We start from the raw sequence: 16,644 nt of genomic DNA, 5'->3' as shown, positions 1-16,644 counted from the left end.
CAGCAGGATTAATTAGATTAATTAAATGGAGCAGATGCATTCTGTTAATAAGCAATGGTCTAAGAGAGTGGATCTTGACAGCACTATGGGAACTGCTCTGACACCATTCTGCTAATGACACTAAATCCAATTTCACACAGCGGCCAGCACCAGTGACAAGGAGGTAATTAACTCATCTCCTGACACCTTCTGATCTGCTGAGAAATTATGATAAATTGCCTTGATTGTTGCTAATCTGAAGCAGGAAGGACGGCTTCAGGACTAGCTGCACTGAGAGTACTTCTAACTGTGCTGGAAAACAAGGAGAAGGGTCCATACACTGTACAATGGATAGCCAGGCCTCGCTGCCCCCTTGTAATACTTTGCCTGGCAGAAAAACACAGCCTGAGTGGTCTGGGTGTCTTAGGGCACAGACAGACCCGTTCTCTCCCCTTGGTCACTAGGTAGGCAAGTGCCTCCAGGAGAGGGAGATGGGATTACTCAGGTGCCTACAGTTAAGTCTTTCCTGGCTCAGGGCACCATATCCTGCGACAGAATATGCCATGTCACATGCTCCTTCAGGATGACCTGCACAACTCGGAGCACTCCACTGAGGCCTCAATGGATTTGGGAGGGCCTAACTCCCATTGATCTGGGTGTTGGTCATCCAAGTTGCCAACTCTTGCAATATTTGATATTTTTTTAAAGCCCCAACTCCTAGAGTCGTGTCATTTTGTGAGACTCATCTTGATTATTTTCTTTTCTTTAAGAAAAGTAAGTTTCTAGCAATCATGGTTCAAGCTGAGTGGTCCAACTGGTAGTCCACAGGCCAAATCCAACCCATGGGATAATTCCATCCAGTCCCCCAGGCCATTCAAGGCATCTGCTCCCAGAGAGAGCATTGCAGAATGAATGAAATGCTGCTCCGCAGCACAATCCACATGCAGAGACAAAATGGTGTCCTCTATGCAACATGACCTTGCATGCACCATATCTACAAGGTCACGCTGCAAGGAGGACGTCATTTTGTTTATGTATGTTGCCCATGGAGGTGCCACACAACTGCGCATATTGCCCACTGAAAAAGTTCACCCTGGACAAAGTAAACCCAAAGGGCTCAGAAACCGAGAGAGAAAAAAATATATATATACATTTTTGAATAACTCAATTGTTAAGCCAGTCTTGTGATTCTGAGGGCTCTGACTGGTGGGTTTTAAATGCCTGAGGTAGCAATAATAGGAGATCCAGCCCTTTCCCCACCCCATTCCATGCTCTCGCCCTAGACACACTCCTCAGCTTAGCGCTACAGATTGTGCACGGAGTACCACTTGTTAAAAGCCCAAAAAAACCTTACTGGTGAACACCAAATGAAGAAGAATTTCAGCCACTTGAGGAATGCAGCTTTGGAGTCATTACACTGTGGGGGGAACTCGTGCTCTATCAAAGCCGGATGATGGTTATGCAGGTTGATAAGAAATTACCTTACCAATGTATTACTGAATTTAACGAACCTAATGTCATTTGGAAAAAGGATTTGCATTTTCATATGTTTGAATAGAAGATTAGTGATGCTACCTTCAAAAAAGCTATTATATGCTTATTCCCAAGTCCTCAGTCCTCAGGCAGGAAAAGCCTCTTCACTCTTCCCAACACACAAGGAGTGACTTTGAAATATGAAATTGCTTGGACTGCAAATGAATTAATATCAAGCACAAAGCACAATCTACTCAGCCCAAAGGTTTCCTGGGTGGTGAAGTATTAAATAGCTCAACAGGCAGGGAGGTCTGAATGGCTCATGACATTGGGAATAGACTACAGAGCCTCCCCTCTTGAGACACTAGTTACTAGCCATTGAAATGTCTTCATATCAGATAGCTCTGTTGCTGCCTGTGTAGGATGAGGGGATGTGTCTGAGCCCAGATCCAAGGGGACCAGATGTCTACACCACCAATGTCCCACTTTTAGAATCACACCTCCTTGCTACCAGTCAAAGTGAGACTGGGGAAATTGCAGTAAGTGACAACAACGGTAAAAAGAAGTAATGGTGAAGGAAAAGGGAAAAGTTGTTTGTATTCTCTTTGGGACAGAGTGATAACAGAAAGATGGGAAATGAGCTACGAACAGCTCTCTGAAAAGAAGTTAGTGGAGTTGTGCCAAGAAAAAGGACTAGACCTGCAAAGCTAAATTACACACAGCTGATTGGCCTTCTGTATTCAAACAACCAGGAAGGGAATCATGGACCAGAGTTCAGTGGAGTGGCCCTGTTCACCATGAGTGGCTGGGGGTACTAGAGGCCAGTATCAACCAGAGATCTCTGGGATGAGGTTCCAGAGGGAGGCATGGAAGAAGATGCCCAAGTGTGTACAGTGGCAGGCGCGGCATACAGGATTGACCCTGCCTGGAGCCCTGCATCAGGCCCTGGAGAGGCAGAAGCTGTCATCTGAGAAGCAAAAGCAGGGGAGAGCTGACTGTGAAAAGGAACGCCAGTTGGGCTGAAGAAGAGGCCCAGTGACGGAATGAACTGCACCTCGCACAACAGAGGAACCAGAGACCTGAGGATCTGGTAAGTGGGGCTAGAACAGGGAATGCTAATTCTGGAGGGGGCACAGATGCTAAGCTGTTGCCCTGGTTCAAGGATGGGGAGATATAGGGTATGTCTGCACTACAGCAGAGACTGAGCCTCCCAGCCTGGGTAGACAGATTCATGCTAGCAGCACTCACGATAGCTTGCTAGAAACAGCAGTGTGGACTTTGCAGCACCAGCAGACTCAGGCTAGCCCCCCAAGCTCAGACCCAAGCGGGAGGGTGGGCTTGAGCCTCCACCAGTGCTGCAGCATCCACACAGCTATTTTTAGCATACTTGTGCAAGTCCCACTAACACAAGTCTGTCTATCAGGACTACCCATAGGGTATGTCTACATGGCATTGTAAACCGTGGCTCAGGTAGAAGCTCAAATCCTCCTCCTCAAATCCCCTGAGGTCCTGCACCTGGCACTCGCTGCTCTCTGCCCTCCCCCAAGCACCTTCTGCCAGCCACCAAACAGCTGATCAGCAGCCTCGCGTCAAACAGCTGTGGCTGGTGGGTTCTGAGCACCCCCTATCTTTTTTCCCCATGGGTGCTTGAGCCCTGGAGCACCACAGAGTTGGAGCTATGCATACGGCCCAAAAAGGCTTAACGCATGCAGCTAACCAGGAGTAACCCTAGATCATAAGATAGCACAGGATAGAATGCTGTAATACCACCTTGAGGTATTTTAGGAACATTAGGAGATGTCCAACCATAAGAATACCACGGTAGCTAATTGATGTATATGCTAATAAGCTTGAGGTAAACAGACTAGTAACCTACAGGAGAAGGACACCTCAACTTTAGAAGGCTGAGGAAATACAAATAAGGAAACAAGGCTGAAGCCCCTGTTGAACATGCATCAGCATACTGATGTCAGCGTACTATTCATAGATTCATAGACTCTAGGACTGGAAGGGACCTCGAGAGGTCATCGGGTCCAGTCCTCTGCCCTCATGGCAGGACCAAATACTGTCTAGACCATCCCTGATAGACATTTATCTAATCTACTCTTAAATATCTCCAGAGATGGAGATTACACAACTTCCCTAGGCAATTTATTCCAGTGTTTAACTACCCTGACTGTTAGGAACTTTTTCCTAATGTCCAACCTAAATCTCCCTTGCTGCAGTTTAAGCCCATTGCTTCTTGTTCTATCCTTAGAGGCTAAGGTGAACAAGTTTTCTCCCTCCTCCTTATGACACCCTTTTAGATACCTGAAAACTGCTATCATGTCCCCTCTCAGTCTTCTCTTTTCCAAACTAAACAAACCTAATTCTTTCAGCCTTCCTTCATAGGTCATGTTCTCTAGATCTTCAATCATTCTTGTTGCTCTTCTCTGGACCCTCTCCAATTTCTCCACATCTTTCTTGAAATGCGGTGCCCAGAACTGGACACAATACTCCAGTTGAGGCCTAACCAGAGCAGAGTAAAGCGGAAGAATGACTTCTCGTGTCTTGCTCACAACACGCCTGTTAATGCATCCCAGAATCACGTTTGTTTTTTTTGCAACAGTATCACACTGTTGACTCATATTTAGCTTGTGATCCACAATAACCCCTAGATCCCTTTCTGCCGTTCTCCTTCCTAAACAGTCTCTTCCCATTCTGTATGTGTGAAACCGATTGTTCCTTCCTAAGTGCAGCACTTTGCATTTGTCTTTATTAAACTTCATCCAGTTTACCTCAGACCATTTCTCCAATTTGTCCAGATCATTTTGAATTATGATCCTGTCCTCCAAAGCAGTTGCAATCCCTTCCAGTTTGGTATCATCTGCAAACTTAATAAGCGTACTTTCTATGCCAACATCTAAGTCATCAATGAAGATATTGAACAGAGCCGGTCCCAAAACAGAGCCCTGCAGAACCCCACTTGTTATACCTTTCCAGGAGGATTGGGATCCATTAATAACTACTCTCTGAGTACAGTTATCCAGCCAGTTATGCACCCACCTTATAGTAGCCCCATCTAAATTGTATTTGCCTACATATACAGAAGTTTTTTCTTACATGTGAGCATTGCAACTATGCACATTGGGGTTCCCAACTGAACAGAATTTCTAATACTGGGCCTGATCTTGGGACAAGGACCTCCCAAACCTGAGTGTTAACTGAGAATTCTCAAGTTATCAATATAATTAATACATAATCAGTAGACCAGGCAACAGAGCCCCTTTGTAATATCCAACCCTTGTCATAGAACATTAGGGTTGGAAGGGACCTCAGGAGGTCATCTAGTCCAACCCCCTGCTCAAAGCAGGACCAATCCCATGACAGATTTTTGCCCCAGATCCCCAAATGGCATCCTTAAGGATTGAGCTCACAACCCTGGGTTTAGCAAGCCAGTGCTCAAACCACTGAGCTATCCCTCCCTTCAAAAGGAACCTGTCAGGACTGGGATTTGAACCCATGCCTCCATTTGGAGACCAAAACACCCAGTTGAGGGGAAGACAGAGCCTTGAGTCTGGCACCTTAGACCACTCAGCCATCCTGACATTGACAGAAATTACAACTCCATTGCCTCTAAAGAGACAGTGCACACAGCCACTTGTTTGAGTCAACTAAGAAGTCACACTTGGCTTAACAGTACAGCACTGAGATCTGACAATTAAATAAAAGAGTTTTATTAACAAAGATAGAGCTTTAAAAGATATTAGCAATGACAATGGAAACAGAAATAGTTACAAATAAAGCAAAAGTATAACATGCTCCTAAGAGACGAAACATAACTTTAGCAGGCTAGAATCTTTGTCTCAGATAAACCTCTCGGCATCACCAGCCCTCAGGGCCAGGATCCAGCTTTCATGATACAAAAAGCGCTGTCCGTTTTGCTGCCACAGTGGTGGAGAATCACATTTTTCTTTTTTCTTGTGCTCCAGTAAACATCTAAACCATTTCCTTTTGAAGTGTCCCCCTGGGGAGATCCTTCTCCCCCACTGCTTGTGCTGTACTATGGGGACACCATGCTGCTTTCCCATCTTCCTATTAACTTTTTCTTCAAGTTTACCTCAGATTCAAATGCACCTCCTACTGTATTTGGATTACCCTGCTTAATTTGCATCCAAGCCCTGTGCAGACAGGTAAATGAACATGCCTTTGGCTGAGAGAAATGTGTTTATCAACCCTGTCTGGTTACATAGTTGAAATATATTTTTAGTACATACATGAAACTTCTTAAATATTACCCGTACATACATCAGACTCCACTTATGATGACCAGTAGGATATAAACTGTCATTTGACATTTCGTGCAGCCTTCTTTACACATAAATATTATGACAGCAATGTGTTAGTGCAGTGAGTTTGTCACACCTCACAGGAGTTGCTGACACAGTAGTGATTCACCACAGGCCTCTGTGTCACAATGATGTATATGGACGTGGTGATCCAAATTAGGGAGTTCCTCCTCAAATGGGACACAGGTTTGGGCGCCAATACCATAAATGCTTTGTATAAACTGGTAGAGCTGGAACGTTCTGAGATGTGTGTCCACAAGACCTACAATGGGGTTAGGGTTGCCAGGTGTCAGGTTTTTGACTGGAACACCCGGTCAAAAAGGGACCCTGGCAGCTCCAGTCAGCATTGCTGACAGGGCTGCTAAAAGTCCTGTTGGTGGCACAGCAGGGCTAAGGCAGGCTCTCTGCCTGCCATGGCATCGCACGGCTCCCCCACAGCTCCCAGAAGCAGCAGCATGTGTAGTGGCAGCCAGGAGGCTCCGCGCATTGCCCCTGCCCTGCGCATTGCCCAGCTCTGCAGCTTCCATAGGCCAGGAACCACAGCCAATGAGAGCTGCGGAGGTGGCACCTGCAGACAGGGCAGCACACAGAGCCACCTGGCTGTGGCTCAGCGTAGAAGCCAGAGCAGGTACATAACATTACTTCCAAGAGCTGCTTGAGGTAAGCACTGCCTGGAGTCTGCATCCCCTGATTCCCCCTCCTGTGCCCCAACCCCATGTCCCAGCGCAATCCCCCTCCCACCTTCTGAACCCCTCTATCCCAGCCCTGAGCCCTCATCCCCAGCCCCACCCCAGAGTCTGCATCCCCAGCCACAGCCCTCATGCCCCAACCCCCTACCCCAGCCCAGAGACCCCTCCTGCACCCCAAACCCTTCATCCCAGACTAAAAAATCCCAGTTCCTTCAGCTTCTCCTCATAAGACATGTACTCTAGCCCCCTAATCATTTTTGTTGCCCTCTGCTGGATTCTTTCCAATTTTTCCACATCCTTCTTGAAGTGTGGGGCCCAAAACTGGACACAGTACTCCAGATGAGGCCTCACCAATGCCGAATAGAGGGCAATGATATCATCCCTCGATCTGCTGGCAATGCCCCTACTTATACAGCTGTAGCGAGGCGGCCTGGTTCCCAGCCACCCCGGAGAGGGATGAGCCCCTCCGGACACCAAAGTGGGCGGAGCAAGTGGAGCTAGCACCTGTCCCCCAGAGGTCAGGGCGCAGGACAGGAAGTACAAAAGCCCAACCCCAGAGCTCACTAGAGCCCTGGCCACCAGAGAAGCCAGACGCCTGTGGCCTAGCTCTCAGTGAGGAGACTCCTGCAGTTTGCGACCGACCTGAGGACTGGCCAGACCAGCCAAGGCCTGATGCTGACCAGACCCCAGAGAAGCTGTTAAGCCTGCCTGTGGCAAGCTACCTGGAGGAGCTGCCAAGCCTACCGCTCGCCGAGTACCCTGAGGAGCCCATGGTGCTTGATTCCATGGAGGACACCATCCAGACGAGGCACCTCTAGAGGGGAAGATAGAAAGTAGCCAGGGGGCAGCCGACCCTAGTCTGACTGTAGCACACCTAGTCTGACTGTAGAGCCGATGTCAATGTGTTGCAGCCAGGATCCCCATTGACTAATCAGCGGGTCTTCTGCCACTGCTAGGGGCCCAGGCTGGGACACAGTGGAGTGGGTGGGCCTGCATCCCCCCTGCCACCCAATGTGCGGCAGGGCTGCCCAGAGGATTCAGGGCGTCTGGAGTCTTCGGTGGCGGGGGGGCCCCAGCCGCAGAATTGTTGCCGAAGACCCGGCACTTTGGTGGTGGGTCACGGAGCGGAAGGGGCCCCCCACCAATGAATTGCCACCAAAGACTTGGAGTGGAAGAAACTCTGGGGGTCCAGGCCTCACAAGAGTTTTCCGAGGCCCCCGGAGCGAGTGAAGGACCCCGCTCCATGGGCCCTAAAACACTCTTGTGGGGGCCTCTGCGGGGCCCAGGGCAAATTGCCCCACTTGCCCCCTGCCCCTCCCCAGGCGGCCCTGACGTGCTGGTGGCAGTTTCCCCCTCTCCCTGGTCCTTCGGAGCCAGGGCCTCAGCCTCCTAAACTTATTTGTTTGCTCAGCCCCTGCCTGAGGGCCTGAGCTGCTGACTGTTTTCCGCCTAGCCAGGCTAATTCCCCAACTCACCAGACCTAAGTAGTGAGGTGGCCTGGTTCCCAGCCGCCCTGGAGTGGGACGAGCCCCAGCCGAACCCTTCTACAACAGCCTAAAATGCCATTAGCCTTCTTGGCAACAATGGCACACTGTTGACTCTTTTCTGAAGTCCAGTGTCCGTATTCTGCTGCTCTCCTTTCTTCCTTGTGTCAGGATCCTGAACTCGACCATCTCATGGTCACTGCCTTCCAGGTTCCCATCCACTTTTGCCTTCCCTACTAATTCTTCCCTGTTTGTAAGCAGCAGGTCAAGAAGAGCTCTGCCCTTAGTTGGTTCCTCCAGCATTTGCACCAGGAATTTGTCCCCTACACTTTCCAAAAACTTCTTGGATTGTCTGTGCACCGCTGTATTGCTCTCCCAGCAGATATCAGGGTGATTGAAGTCCCCCATGTGAACCAGGGCCTGTGATCTAGTAACTTCTGTTAGTAGCCTCATCCACCTCATCCCGCTGCTCTGGTGGTCTATAGCAGACTCCCACCACCACATCACCCTTGTTGCTCACACTTCTAAACTTAATCCAGAGACTCTCAGGTTTTTCTGTAGTTTCATACTGGAGCTCTGAGCAGTCATACTGCCCTCTTACATGCAATACAACTCCCCTACCTTTTCTGCCCCGCCTGTCCTTCCTGAACAGTTTATATCCATCCATGACAGTACTCCAGTCATGTGAGTTATCCCACCAAGTCTCTGTTATTCCAATTACATCATAATTCCTTGACTGTGCCAGGACTTCCAGTTCTCCCTGCTTGTTTCCCAGGCTTCTTGCATTTGTGTATAGGCACTTAAGATAACTCGCTGATCGTCCTGCTTTCTCAGTATGAGGCAGGAGTCCTCCCTTCTTGCACTCTCCTACTTGTGCTTCCACCAGGTATCCCACTTCCCCATTTACCTCAGGGCTTTGGTCTCCTTCCACCGGTGAACCTAGTTTAAAGCCCTCCTCACTAGGCTAGCCAGCCTGCTTGCAAAGATGCTCTTCCCTCTCTTCGTTAGGTGGACCCCGTCTCTGCCTAGCACTCCTTCTTCTTGAAACTCCATCCCTGGTCAAAGAATCCAAAACCTTCTCTCCGACACAACTTGCGTAGCCATTCATTGACTTTCACAGTTCAACCGTCTCTACCTGGGCCTTTTCCTCGCACAGGGAGGATGGACGAGAACACTTGCACCTCAAACTCCTTTATCCTTCTTCCCAGAGCCACATAGTCTGCATTCTTGGCAGTATCGTTGGTTCCCACGTGGAGAAGCAGGAAGGGGTAGTGATCCAAGGGCTTGATGAGTCTCTGCAGTCTCTCCGTCATATCATGAATCCTAGCTCCTGGCAAGCAGCACACTTCTCGGGTTTTCCCAGTCAGGACTGCAAATAGATGACTCAGTCCCCCTTAGGAGGGAGTCCCGCCCACACCACCACCACCCACCTCCTTCTCTTGGGAGCGGTGGTCGTGGAACCCCCATCCCTAGGACAGTGCATCTCATGCCTTCCAGTCAGTGGAGTCTCCTTCTGCTCCCTTCCCTCAGATATATCATCTAGTCCACTCTCCGCATTAGTACCTGTGGAGAGAACATGAAAATGGTTGCTCACCTGTATCTGCATTGCTGGTAAATTGATGCACCTATTTCTTCTGGAAGTCACATGCTGCCAATTTTCTTCACCATCCTTCTCTCTCCACTGTGCAGCCTGCTCTGATTCTTCAGAATGTTGTGCCCATAGAAGCACGTCTGTCCAGGAATCTTTATTTTCTTTTATGCAATGCATGGTTGATACTTATTTCTCTAGACCTTGAACCTTCTCTTCCAAAACGGAGACCAGCTTGAACTTTGTACAGACAAAGTCACTTCTGTCCTGTGGAAGAAAGACAAACATAGCATATCCTGTGCAGGTCACAACGCTGAACGCTCACCATCCATATTGCCTTCCCTCTAAGAACTTCCTCAGCTGTTGCAATAACTACTCAGAGAAGCCTGCAAGATGAAAGCCTCAGTGGGCTCTCCCCAGGCAAACTCCCAGTCAAACTCCCTCTGTTTGCTGCTCAGCTGGTTTGCAATTGGCTGCCTTTTTATATCAGGCCCACCTAGAACAAAGCACTCCTAGTTCACACTTTTCAAACAATCAAGCACATGGTCAAACTGACAAACTGTTCCCTATTCACTGCAGCAGGTTCTGCTTCACTTGAGCATTCCCCCAGCCAGTGTGGTGCAGGGAAAACCCTATGTAACAGTCCTAGCAATGCACATAAATAACTAAACAGCGGGTCCCTTTCCTGTCACCTCCTGGCTTGCCTTTCCTTCCAATATTTCTAAGGGCCAATTCCCCACCCCCATATCCATCTCCGTTTGTGGAACCATGATCCACGTTGAGAAGCTACTGTTAAAATGCTTTGGCATCAACATCCAAAAGCACTGGTAAGGGACTCTGCCACTGTCTCAGACAACTTATTCACAGAGAGCAACTGATCAAAGTCTGTCAAGTGCTCTTGCCATGTTGAAGCCACAATCACAAGCTGTAATACTCATTTACAGAATCCCAAGATTCACTGGGACACTTCAAGTAACAACTCTCGCACACACTGGCAGGACTAAAACTTCCTACAGACTCCACCCCGATCGGATACAACAGAACACCAAACCAAGAGCACAGCTTAGCACAAAGGTAAGAATATAGCATCACTACCTGGTGGAAGTGCTGTCTGCAATGATCATTACAAGCCAAATATTTGTTAAAGGAGAGGATTATTTTCTGCAGATTTCAGCCTAATCACACAAAGAAAAGCAACATCTGCTCAGTGAATAGATTTCTGAGGAGAATTAACCACACATGCATGGAGGGGAATGGGAAAGAGTTGAACCAGCAGGATTCTCTTTAGGGAAATGAACATTTATTTTTAGTATCCTTGTATGGTCCCTCTTTCCCCTCATTTCCTTCCTGGCTGCAGGCTGACTTGCCAGCTGTCGCCAAAGGAGCATGACTTCTGTGAACATACATCTCTCCTGTTCATCACCCTTTTGAGTCAGGACATGTTTCTTCCTTCATAGGAACACAGCTCTCATTCGTGCTTGCTGGGGTGCCTTTCCCTTAAGCAGCTTTTGTCCAGCAGGGAGCATATGTTAGAAGAAACCACATGAGCTGGGGTTTAAACTCAGAAGCTGGGAAGCCTGATTCAGCAGGCAAGGGAGTGTAAAGTGGACACAATATACTGGGGCCAATTCAGAGTTGCTGTGTATTAGATTCCTGTGTGCTAACTTAGACTCACTGATGCAGAACGAGTCTGCCTGCTCTGTAAAACCTATGTTTGCAACCACGCAAGGCTACCTTACACAATCCAGGTGGGGTGTTTTCTCTTTGATAGCCCTCTCAACTAGCAAACCACCCCCCAGACTGTCCCAAGCCCTGGTAACCTCCATGCCCCTGCTTTTTGAAGTGCTCCCTAGCTCCTCCTCTGCAGTTTCTCAGCTGGCAATCCAGCAGTGAACTGCTGGCTGAGATGCCTCGCAACCCTCACTTTCACCCTCCCTGGTCATGCTCCCTGTTTCATGTACCAAGTGTTAGGTGATAACATGAGATTACTCTATTCTTATTAAATTAATGATGCTCTTAAAGCAGCTATTCACAGCGCTGCTCTAGCTGCAGCTAGCATTCAAGCCATGTCCACACAGACTGACTTCCTAATATCCCCTACAAACTCCTCCCTCCTGCCCCTGTGCTTCTCCTCCACATTCCAAGCAGGTTGCTACAGACTACCAGACACTCTGTCCAGTTCAACAGAAGAATTAATCAAGCTTCTCTATGTAGCAAAGACAGTTGCATACAACGGGGGTTATGGTCCAAAGCAATAGACCGCATAGCTGGGCCAGATCTAAATCATGTGCACGGAGGAGTTTCCCTGGTTGCAAACACAGGGGCTAGAATATTGGTTGAAGGATATGGGTGTGGGAGGCAGGAAGCCAGGAGAAGGAGTTGTGAGCATGACCCTAACAGGAAGCAGAGAGACAGGGATTCTTGGGCACAGAGCTCACAGCAGGGGCAGACTTGAGGATCTCTGAGCAAGGCCACCAATTGCTGTTTGTTGCTACTCTGTTCAGGGAAACAGGACTTTGTGGACACTCTTTGTAAACAGACAAGACCACACCAAGAATATCCCAGACTCATATCAACAGCTTGACAAGGCCCCAAATATAGAGCCAAAAATCATAATGAAGAAACTGGTAGTGGGAACCCATAGCTGAAATCTAAAGAAAAGAGGGTAAAGAATCCAAAAGAACCCAAGCTGTGGAGTCATATAGTATTCTGTGCCCACCATGAACAAACAGGAGTGACCACAAATCCCAAACAGCACTGGTGAAAGGAGTAGGGTTGCCAACTCTAACTGAAGCTATTCTGGGAGATGTTTTTTCCCAACATGACGTAATGTCATTTCTTAAAATATCCTATTAAAATCTCCTGGATTGCTTTCAATGGTCACCAAAAGATCAATAATGATTCTGGGAGACTCCAGGCTAATCCTGGAGGGTTGGCAACCCTAGAAAGGAGGGTGGAGGTAGCAGAAAGTCCTGGGACTCCTTATTTCTCATGGGATGAGGATCTGAGGATCTCCTGTTCCAGACTGGACTGACTGGAGACTGTACAGACCGGGGCCCTTGCTGGTGCCCCAGCCCTGACAGTTCCCAGGATTCTTATGAAATGGTATTTCCAGAAGGAAAGGCTGTGACCTGGGTCTTCTCACGCCTCTTGCTGCACAAAGAGGGAGGAGTTGAGGGATTTTCCCTGATAAAGGTTTTTCCTCATTGACTGAGCCACTCTAGTAAATGCAATTTACAGGCAGCCCATCATCTGTATACAATCCACACAAAGTCTTATTTACCACTGAAATAAGTACAACAGAAACTATCTGAATCCATGCCAAGGAGATGGGTAAAATACAAGTCATCTGCATACGGGTGGAATAAGTTGCACAGTATCATAGGGAATAAGATCTAAGCAATATAAGAAAACATCCTAATGAGAGCCTGGTAGTTAGAATAGGGCTCATTGTTTCCCCTGGCATGAAGAGGCATGCCATAAATCAGAAAGGCATCTGCTGCATCCTATCTAAGAGCACTCCAAGCAGCAAGAGAAACCCATCCATCACTGCTAACAGAAGTGGGATTTGAGTTTAAATTACAGATTCTCAAACTATGCATTTGCACTTATTTGGAAACAAAGTCCTTTTGAATTTCTTCCTTTCCAGTCTGAGTGTGTTGATCTGCTCCAACAGGGTTGAATTACCATTCTAATGAGCCCAGAAAACAAGCAGAAAATTTAACCTAGGCTAGGTCTACAGTGAGAGGGGAGTTGACCTAAGATACGCTACTTCAGCTATGCAAATAGGGTAGCTGAAGTCAGTGTATCTTAGGTCGATTAACCTGTCCATGAGAACGGCGGTGAGTCGACCGCTGCCACTCCCCTGTCGACTCCGCTTCTGCCTCTTGCTGCGGTGGAGTTCCGGAGTTGATGGCAGAGTGACTAGGAATCCATTTTATTACATCTACAATAGATACGATAAATCAATCCCCAATAGATCGATCACTACCCGCTGATCCTGCGGGTAGTGTAGACATACCCCTAGAAAACATGATGGGTCCAACTAACGTGTCTGCTGCCCTTAGTTCTGAATAGCGTTAAAAACGCTCTTCCCTCCAGAGATCTGGGGTCAAATTCAGTGGTGACAAGAGTGGGCCCTGATCTCAGTGCAGTTCCAGACACCTCAGCTCAATTTAAACCCACACCAGACATTCAGATTTGGTCTATGATTCAGGGAGAAAGGTTCATCCTAGTCATAATGTATGTGCATGTGGCACCCCACTAACCAATAACAATAATACCCCACTTGTATCTAGTACATTTCATCCATAGATCTCAAAGTGCTTTACAAAGGGGCTGTATCATTAACCCCATTTTATAGATGGGTAAACTGAGGCACAGAACAGGGAACATGACGTGTCCACAGTCACCCAGCAGGCTCCTGGCAGAGCCAGAATAGAACCCAGGTCTTGTTAGTAGCTGCTATTGCCAAACAAGAGAAGTTCCTCAATGGATGGGAATGGGATGCATAGACCCCACTGCGGTCAGGTGTCTGCGCAGCAACCCATTCAACCTTCCTTGCTCCATCTGCTTTGCACTAATGAATGTCTGGAGTGCTGGTGCAGCTGCTAGACCAAAGCAAGAGGGGCTCTCTTCCTAGTTCTTTGCCATAGGAGGCTTCCACAAATTATTCCATCATGTCACTTAAAAAGTCATCTCTCAGGCCTGGTCTACACTACGTGTTTATACCTATTTTAGCAGAGTTAAACCGATTTAATGCTGCACCCGTCCACACAACGAGGCCCTTTATATCGATATAAAGGGCTCTTTAAACCGGTTTCTGTACTCCTCCCCGATGAGAGTAGCGCTGAAATTGGTATTACCATATCGGATTAGGGTTAGTGTGGCCGCAAATCAATGGTATTGGCCTCCGGACGGTATCCCACAGAGCACCACTGTGACCGCTCTGGACAGCAATCTGAACTCGGATGCACTGGCCAGGTAGACAGGAAAAGCCCCGCGAACTTTTCAATTTCATTTCCTGTTTGGCCAGCTTGGAGAGCTCACCAGCACAGGTGACCATGCAGAGCTCATCAGCACAGGTAACAATGCAGTCTCCTAAGAATCGAAAAAGAGCTCCAGCATGGACCGCACGGGGGGTACTGGATCTGATCGCTATATGGGGAGAGGATTCTGTGCTAACAGAACTGCGTTCCAAAAGACGAAATGAAAAAACATTTGAAAAAATTTCGATGGCTATGATGGTTGAAAGACCACATCAGGGACTCAGTGCAGTGCAGAGTGAAAGGTAAGGAGCACAGACAAGCCTACCAGAAAACCAAAGAAGCAAACAGAAGGTCCAGGGCAGGGCCGAAAACATGCCGCTTCTACGCTGAGCTGCATGCAATTCTAGGGTGGTCCACCACCACTACCCCACCCCTGTCAGTGGATTCCGAGGTGGGGGTGGTAATCTCAGCCATGGCTGAGGATTCTGCGGACGGGGAAGATGAGGAGGAGGAAGAGGAGGACGAGCTTGCAGAGAGCACACACCACTCCATTCTCCCCAACAGCCAGGAGCTTTTTCTCACCCAGACGGAATTACCCTCCCAGCCCTCCCAAGCCAGTAGCCCAGACAATGAAGCCATTGAAGTGACCTCTGGTGAGTGTACCTTTGTAAATATAAAACATGGTTTAAAAGCAAGGGTTTTTTAATGACTGATTTGCCCTGAGAACTTGGGATGCATTCGCGGCCAGTACAGTTATTGGAAAAGTTTGTTAACATGTCTGGGGATGGAACGGAAATCCTCCAGGGACATCTCCATGAAGCTCTCCTGGAGGTACTCCAAAAGCCTTTGCAGAAGGTTTCTGGGCAAGGCAGCCTTATTCCGTCCACCATGGTAGGACACTTGACCACGCCATGCATGTAGCAAGTAATCTGGTATCATTGCATGACAAAGCCTAGCTGCGTATGGTCCCAGTGATTGCTGACATTCAAGCAACATCCACTCTTTATCTCACTGTGTTATCCTCAGGAGAGTGATATCGTTCATGGAAATCTGGTTAAAATTCAGGAATTTAATTAAGGGGACAGCCCATTCCTACTGGGCTGTTTGCCTGTTGCTTAAAAGAAATCCTTCCCTGCAGGTAGCCAAGCGGGGGGAGGCGAGGGGGGGTAATGACGCTGAGCTTTTTCACGTTTGGCAAGCAGAGATCTTCCCAGCTACCAGCCACGCGGTGGGAGGGAAGGGGGGTGTTTAGCAGTGATCTTCCATGATACCAGCCACGTGGTGGGGGGAGGGGTAAAGCGATCATCCCAGAGAATTGGAATGGGGGGCGTGGTTTCTGCTGCTGCATGTTAACAGGAACGAAGCAGCACTGAATGGGCTTTGCTTGGTATTTGGGAAAGGAGGGCACTGTGTATATGAAGGCTGCAGAAGCCGAAAGACAATGGCTTACCATGGCCGCATGCAAGCTGAATTCTGCTGCCCGGCCCTGCATCTGTGAGATCTCTAACACCAGAGCCGCAGGCACTCAATATTAAGATGCAAAATGCAACCTTGTAGGGAAATCACATGTGCTATGTAAGGTGAATAGTGTTGTTCACTGTGAAAGAGTATAACCATTGTTCTGTAAAAGGTATCTTTTTAAATACTTCTCTCCCTTTTTTACCTCCCTTATGCAGCTGCAAAGTTTTCAAGCTTCCCTACTCCATCCCGAAGGCTATCTCAGATAAGGCGGAGGAAAAAAAAGACGCGAGACGACATGTTTCGCAAATCATGGAAGTAACCCGCAATGAAAGAGTTCATCTGAATGAGTGGAAGGACGTGGTATCAAATTACAGGAAAGATGCCAGTGAACATGAGGGACGCTCGAGATGAGAGGTGGCGCCAGGAAGATCAGAGGTGTCGGCAGGAAGATCAGCGGTGGCGGGATGCAACGCTGAGGCTGCTGCGTGATCAAACTGACATCCTCCGACGTCTGGTGGAGCTTCAGGAACAGCAGCAGGGTCACAGAGTGCCACTGCAGCCCCTGTGTAACCACCCTCACCACTCACCATGTTCCATATCTTCCTCACCCAGATGTGTAAGAACGTGTGGGGGAAGGCTTCGTGCACCCGCCCA

At 48.3% G+C, this 16,644-nt stretch overlaps 1 protein-coding gene and 1 non-coding gene across 2 annotated transcripts in view; both read right to left on the bottom strand.

The window, feature by feature from the left end:
• LOC127055876 (uncharacterized) overlaps positions 1-16,644 on the bottom strand; it is a 254,037-nt gene that overhangs the window by 35,105 nt on the left and 202,288 nt on the right. The gene's annotated exons all lie outside the window — the stretch shown is intronic.
• On the bottom strand, positions 4,931-5,039 carry TRNAL-CAA (transfer RNA leucine (anticodon CAA)). The gene is made up of 2 exons: positions 5,002-5,039; positions 4,931-4,976 (listed from the first exon to the last, which is right to left on the bottom strand). It is a non-coding gene; the product is annotated as a tRNA-Leu (tRNA).

Source organism: Gopherus flavomarginatus, chromosome 7 (genome assembly GCF_025201925.1).
Source record: "Gopherus flavomarginatus isolate rGopFla2 chromosome 7, rGopFla2.mat.asm, whole genome shotgun sequence".
In the NCBI taxonomy this organism is placed as follows: Eukaryota; Metazoa; Chordata; order Testudines; family Testudinidae; genus Gopherus; species Gopherus flavomarginatus.
This window is presented reverse-complemented; position numbering and strand designations above follow the sequence as displayed.